This window comes from Rattus norvegicus, chromosome 3, assembly GCF_021556685.1.
Source record: "Rattus norvegicus strain SHRSP/BbbUtx chromosome 3, alternate assembly SHRSP_T2T, whole genome shotgun sequence".
Lineage (NCBI taxonomy): Eukaryota > Metazoa > Chordata > Mammalia > Rodentia > Muridae > Rattus > Rattus norvegicus.
In genome coordinates this window covers 139,563,708-139,570,156 of record NC_141536.1, presented here as the reverse complement: position 1 = coordinate 139,570,156, position 6,449 = coordinate 139,563,708, and positions in this window count along the sequence as shown.

Below are 6,449 nucleotides of genomic sequence, written 5' to 3'. Positions count from 1 at the left end.
TAAATGACCCTTTCTTGACCTTGTGATTCTACTCCAAAGAAAACACCCAATGGAATTGTTTATGTTCACCTGAAGTCATGTGCAAACAGCTCCATTAAGTATCCAACTGGAAACTATGTAAGTGCCTGTGAATCCTTGAATGGGTATACATATTGTGACACGATCACATATCCACAACCATTATTCCCGCCGATGAACAGTGTTTTGTGGTAGAGGCCAGCTCGGAATATCGCGTCCAGAGTGCTGCTATTACATGAAGCTGTCAGATGTCAGTGACATGAATCCTGGGGTAGGTACAACTGAGGGGAAGATATCTTGGACCATTCCTTTGTAGTAACAAGGCAGGTACCAGCAGGAAGGTCCCTTCCCTCATGGGAAGCATTATGGGGCAGGAGTAGCCACGGCCTCAGCTGTCATCCACATTTACCTCCTTGTTTACCCTGCACCAGCTGGGCTCCACGTTCTTCCTCGGGTCACTGATGTTCTGCTTGCTGATCCTCTCACCTTGTCCCCAAAGTGACTGAGAAACCCACTGTAGATTGCAGTCTCCCAGGAGAAGCTGCTGGCCCACTGGTCTATGCTAGAGTTACCCTTCGCCACTGCTTTGGTTTCCTCCCAGGCACCCCTGTCTTTGGATGTCCCTGACCAGAGCGACCCTGTTTAGACTGTAGGCCCCATGCTTCCTGAGGGGAACTCCAAGCCTAGACTCTTCCTGCAAACTACCATCTCCCTGCAAGGGCTACCGTACCTTTAATTTTTAAATACTTATTTTTAATGATGGTTCTTAAATGCTTTAACCTTCCTTGTAGCCCACCACCCAGAAGCAGTGGAAAAGAAAGGATATGGAGGAAGTGGACCTGTTTAGAAAGTTTTTGTTTTTTTTTTGAGCAACTTTAGTCTGTGTTGTCTGGAAATTGGCAGTTCAGTTCATAGGTTAGCAGGCGGCAGCAGCTCGATCCGTTCGCAAACACTTCATGGATACGCCAGCAGTCCAGTTCGGTAGACTCATGTCAGCAACAGTGATGACATGACCTAACAGAGACAGCCAGGCCTCAGCCTCGGCTCGAGTCAACAGGAGGGACGAACAGGGACATCAGGAGTTCTCGGCTATGCCTCTCTCAGGGAAGCAGAGCTCAGTGAAGACTCGAGACCCACAAGTGTTGCACAGCTAGCTGTACCAGCAAGCCAAGCTCTGTCTCTGTCACCCCACGGAGTCCTAGTTATACCCTCCAAACACCATGTGTCCTCCACATGCCTTGCCTCTGTACCGGTTTTGCCTCAGCACCTGTGTTGCCTTACCATGTGCATCCAATTAGTCCGAGTCCACGGACTCCAGAAGAAACTGCAGTATCCCGCCAGAAGGTTTTTTTGATGCATTTCTCTCTATGGAGTCCCAACAATGTAGCTCAAATAACAATGTAAGGCAGACCAATACATGTGTGTCGTTAGCGAAGACTTCTTCATCATGTGTCCTTCCATTTGGTTGCTTTAGCAGAACATCCTTTCATTTGTGTCTGCCTCGGTGAAACGTTCCTTCACGAGTCTGCCTTAGCCTTTCATACCTGTGTCCACTTTAATGAAATGTTCCTTAAGGTGTTTGCCCAGCAAAACACCATCTAACTGACTTTCCAAAGAACCCTTATGTTTCCACTCCAGGCTACTCTCTGCACCTCCACACACACACCACACAACCCGTCCCCCTGCCCCAAGTCCTTTGGGTAGACATTGAACTGCAGCAGAGAATGGGGAGGTGGTAACTGAAGGCAGACATTAAGCCAAAGCCGGTGGGTGTCCTGATATGCCAGTCTTTAATCCGAGAACTCTGGAGGGAGAGGCAGGTGAATCTGAGTTTGAGGACAGCCTGGTCCACATAGCAAATTCCAGGCCAGCCAAGGGTAAGCAGGACCTTATATTCAAAAACATAGAACAAAGCTAGATAAGAAAGGTACATACTTGACACCAACAGGTATCATAAAGGGGCTAGGGGCGTAGCTTGGTAGCACAAGTTGAATCTGCAGAACCCAAGATAGATGTGTTGTGATGGAAACCAGATGGCTGCCAGGACCCAGAGTGAGACTCTTCAGGGTGACAGATGTGTTCAGTGTTTTAGGAGCATGAACTACAGAAGGGCATGAGTGGATTTCAGAAGATCACGCGAATAGTCGTCTTAAGATCCAAACATTTTACTGTATGAAAAACGATATCTAACCAAGGAAACTCTAAATCAGCTGGGCTGGTAAAGGCTAGAAAACAAAGCTGCAGGGTGAGAAGCTGTGCCCACAGTGAGCCCTCAGTACAGCCCCGAGTCCCTGCTGAGCATCAGCTCCTGCAGAGCAAGGCCAGCAGAGACTCAGCCAAACATGGAGCTCTGTCTAAGGAGAGTCAGGGAAGAGTTCTTGCCAAAGGTCTGTTTGCTTTGTCTTGCTGCTGAGCCCTGGCTGTTTGATTTGGGTGGAGCTCTGCCTGGGAGCGCCCACTGACAAGGCAAAAGAGCAGAGGACCCTACAAGGAAATGCCAGGCAGGGTGAAGAGGGAAGGCCCACATGACACATGGGAGATTGCAATTTCCTTCACTCTTCTGTGCAGACTTTTCTCAGCTGACTGACCGGCCCTCAGGATCGCCAGCTAGCAAGTAGGCCTGGCTCTGCTCTCAAGATTTAACGAGGCAGCTGCAGATCTGAAAACAGGCCTGAGGGTTGAAATAACAAGAGAGTTTGCTGCATTCTTTATGAACAAAAACAACACACACACACACACACACACACACACACACACACACACACACACACACACACACACACACGCACACACGCGCGCACACACAAAACCCCATAGAGGTAAAGCTTGACTAAAGAGACCTGCCTGAGGAGAAACTTGTTTTTATATGATTTCCCTTGCAGTGTGATACCAGGAGCACAGGACCTGGGAATTTATTCCCGAATTTATGCTACCACTTTGCAAACTGCTTTACTGACATAGTTTGCGTACCATAAGCTACCCGTTTAAAGTGCACAATTCAGGGGTTTTTATTGTGTTTATAGAGTAGTGCCACCATTTTTATTTGTCTTAGGGTACCCATTGTGGAGGAGAGATACCATAACCAAGGCAACTCTTAAAGGGATAATATGTAATGGGGGCTGGCTTACAGGTTTGGAGGCTCAGGCCATTCTCATCACAGCAGGAGGCATGGCAGTGTCCTGGCAGACACAGTGCTGGGAAAGGAGCTGAGAGTTCTACATCTTGTTCCGAAGGCAGTCAGGAAAAGACTCAGCATTCCCAGGCAGCTAGGAGGGTCCCAAAGCCCACCCATACAGTGACCCACTTCCTCCAACAAGGCCCGACCTCCTAATAGCGCCACTCCCTGGGCCAAGGGATATTCAAACCACCACATTATTTAAGTTTAAATAACCTCTTTAAGGTCTTCCACGAATCCTGCAGTGTATACCTGTCTGCAGTCACTTCAGTTCCTCCATATCCGCTCTGGTAAGCTACCATCTCCATTCTGTCTTTACTTTGGATATTTTAGGTAAGCCAAGTCATAGAATGTGAAATCTCTTGTGTCTAGTCCCTTTCTCTTTCCAACCCTGAGAAGTGAACCTATAGCCTTTGTATACACGCTAGACAGCTTTCCCCCACACATTGAACCACAGCACCAGCACTTCATTCCTTTTAAAGGCTGAGTAACATTCCAGTGTGTTCCTTTTATTTATGTCTTGTCTGCATGTATGTCTGTGTACCACATGCATGGCTGGTGTTGACAGTGGCCAGACAAGGGTATCACATGTCCTGGAACTGGAGTTATATAGATCACTGTAAACTGACAAGTGGGTGTGGGACTAAAACCTGGGTCTTGGAAGAGCAGTCAGCGTTCTTGACCAGTGAGCCATCTTTCCAGCCTGAAAGTACCCATTAAAAATAAATAAAGGTCATTTGAAGGTCTGGGATTATGGCTTAGTGGTAAGAGTGTCTAGTATGTGGCTCTCAATCTTGGGGGTTGGGGGGGACCTTATTCTTTGAAATCACCTACTCCTCAGAAAGCTCAAACCCTATTTTTACTCCCACATCTCTCTCATGCCTTAAAACAATTTCTGGCAGACCTCTAAGCTTTGGCGGTTTGATTTGCAAAGCCATTTTACCCTAAGCTGTTCTCCCTGGGTGGGTTCCAACCCTGAAGCTGTGTTTTCAGAGCGCCCCAGCCTAGTAGATATCCCACTGCCTGGCTCTGTACCATGGGAGCTCAGCAGGGGCTGGGGGTGGCTCAGTGGAAGAACATGCAGGCTCACGCTCTGCCCTCTTCCTTGGAGTTTTTGGAGACAGGCTGCCTTATAGGGGGATGTCTGCTTGAGAACTATGCAAATTGTGCAGCCCACACTAGGATTTACAGGGCAGCACTGAGCCTCTTCCATAGAAAACTTTTAATCTCTGCAATCAACACAGGAGAGGACCGAAGATTGTTGGATAAATAAAGGCATGGCTGTTAGGACTAGAAGTGTTGTTTCTCGTTGTGTCTACTTTCCCAAGCATCGCAGAGCACATTTTTAGAACTAAGGCTGATTCTTTAGGGTAGAGCCCAGCCTGTACTGTGTGGGCTGGTGTGACCAGGAACACTTCTCTGGCAATGCTTCCTCCACAAGGAATGAGGTAACTGGCTTGGGATGAGCAGTCTCTAGTTCTGTGTCTGAGTGGCTGCCTCTCGTTACCTGACTCACTGGGCCCTAGAGAATCCTTTGATCCATTGCAAGAGGGAGCTCGTTGTGTGGTTCCTGACCCTAGTGAGCACACAAGGTGTAGTGATTGATACCTGGCCCAGTGACCACTCAATAAACCAAAGCCACTGCTAGTCTTACCCGACTGAAGAAGAGATCTAAGTGTGCTCCCTGATATTATGGTTTGAGTTAGTCCATCATGCACTCTATTGGAAACATAATTTCTGATGTAACCCTGTAAGGAGGTAGAGCCCCAATAAAAGATGACTGACCCCCTGATGAGCAAATGGAGGTGATTATCAGGAGAGTGGACCGGTCTTCTTCAGTGTTATGAATGCATTCAAAAGCCAAGCATGGTGGGTGGTACATGCTTGTAATTCCAGGGTGGGATGGTGGAGACAAGTAGATTCTGGGGGAATCCTAGCTCTTGATTCAGTAAGATAAAGCTTACTTTAAAAAAAAAAATGATACTTGAAGTCGACTTCTCACTTCATGTGCACGACAGACGAGCATACACAGAGAGAGAGAGGGAGGGAGAGGGGGGAGGAGACGGGGGGGTCTCCTTGCTCTTTTCTTTTTTTTTTTTTTTTTTTTTGGTTCTTTTTTTTTCCGGAGCTGGGGACCGAACCCAGGGCCTTGCACTTCCTAGGCAAGCGCTCTACCACTGAGCTAAATCCCCAACCCCTCCTTGCTCTTTTCTATCGCCTTCTTTTCCTATTCTGCTTTTTATCCTACGATATAGCATGAAGGTTCCCACCAGAGGCCTGAACCATGGTCTTGGACTTTCTGACTTCCAGAACTGGGAGCCAAAGGCATTTCTATTCAGTATAAATCACCTAGGTTGTGGTATTCTGTTACAGCAGCCAAAACACAACAAATACACTTGTCCATGACTTTCAAAGCAAAACAAAGACACTGGCAGTCCTGCTGCTGCGTGCTCTGCAGAATCCTTGGATGCTCACAGGAGGGGTTGGTTCTCATGAGGAAGAATGTCTTTTACTATTGTTGTTGTTACCATTACTGTTGTTTTTAAAGATTTGTTTAATTTTATGTGCATGGCTGTTTTGGTTACGTACATGTGTACAATGTACTTGCACCACACGCATACCCAGTGCCCACAGAGGTCAGAAGAGGGTGTTAGATCCCCTGGAACTGGAGCTACAGAAGATTGTGAGCCACTATCAGGGTTCTGGATACTGAATTCAGGTCCTGCAAAAACACTTGGCAAACTCTCCAGCCCCAGGCAAAACAGCTTTTGTTCTTATTTCGAAGGCTGAAAGCCAGCTTTCCAGTGACCCCTCCCCACCAGCACTAAGTCAGGACCTGGCTCTGGAAAGGCACTAGTCCAGGTCATGCTGGACACCCAACCCAAAGCTTTTCTGGTGGCCACCGACAACTGGTTTAACCATCCCTCATATTTCAACGGCTCCAAAACAAGTCCCATCTGCATGACTGGAGCCTTCACCCCAAGCCTTTTCCCAAGTTCCTGCCTGGGCTGATGGCTGTTGATACTATGACTGCTTTACAAAGTGTAGTTTGGAGTCATTTCATCTGTCTTTATAGTCTGAACTCACCCTTCCCAAGACTCTGGAATGGTTGAAGACTCTAATATGGTCTGAAAAGTGAGTCGCTCTCAAGCATGATTTCTTGCACTTGAAAGTTTCCAAAAACTTCAAGCTCTTAAGTTAATGGAAAATGCTAAAATCACAAAATGTCCACTTGGTTAACTGTTTGCAGTGCTGG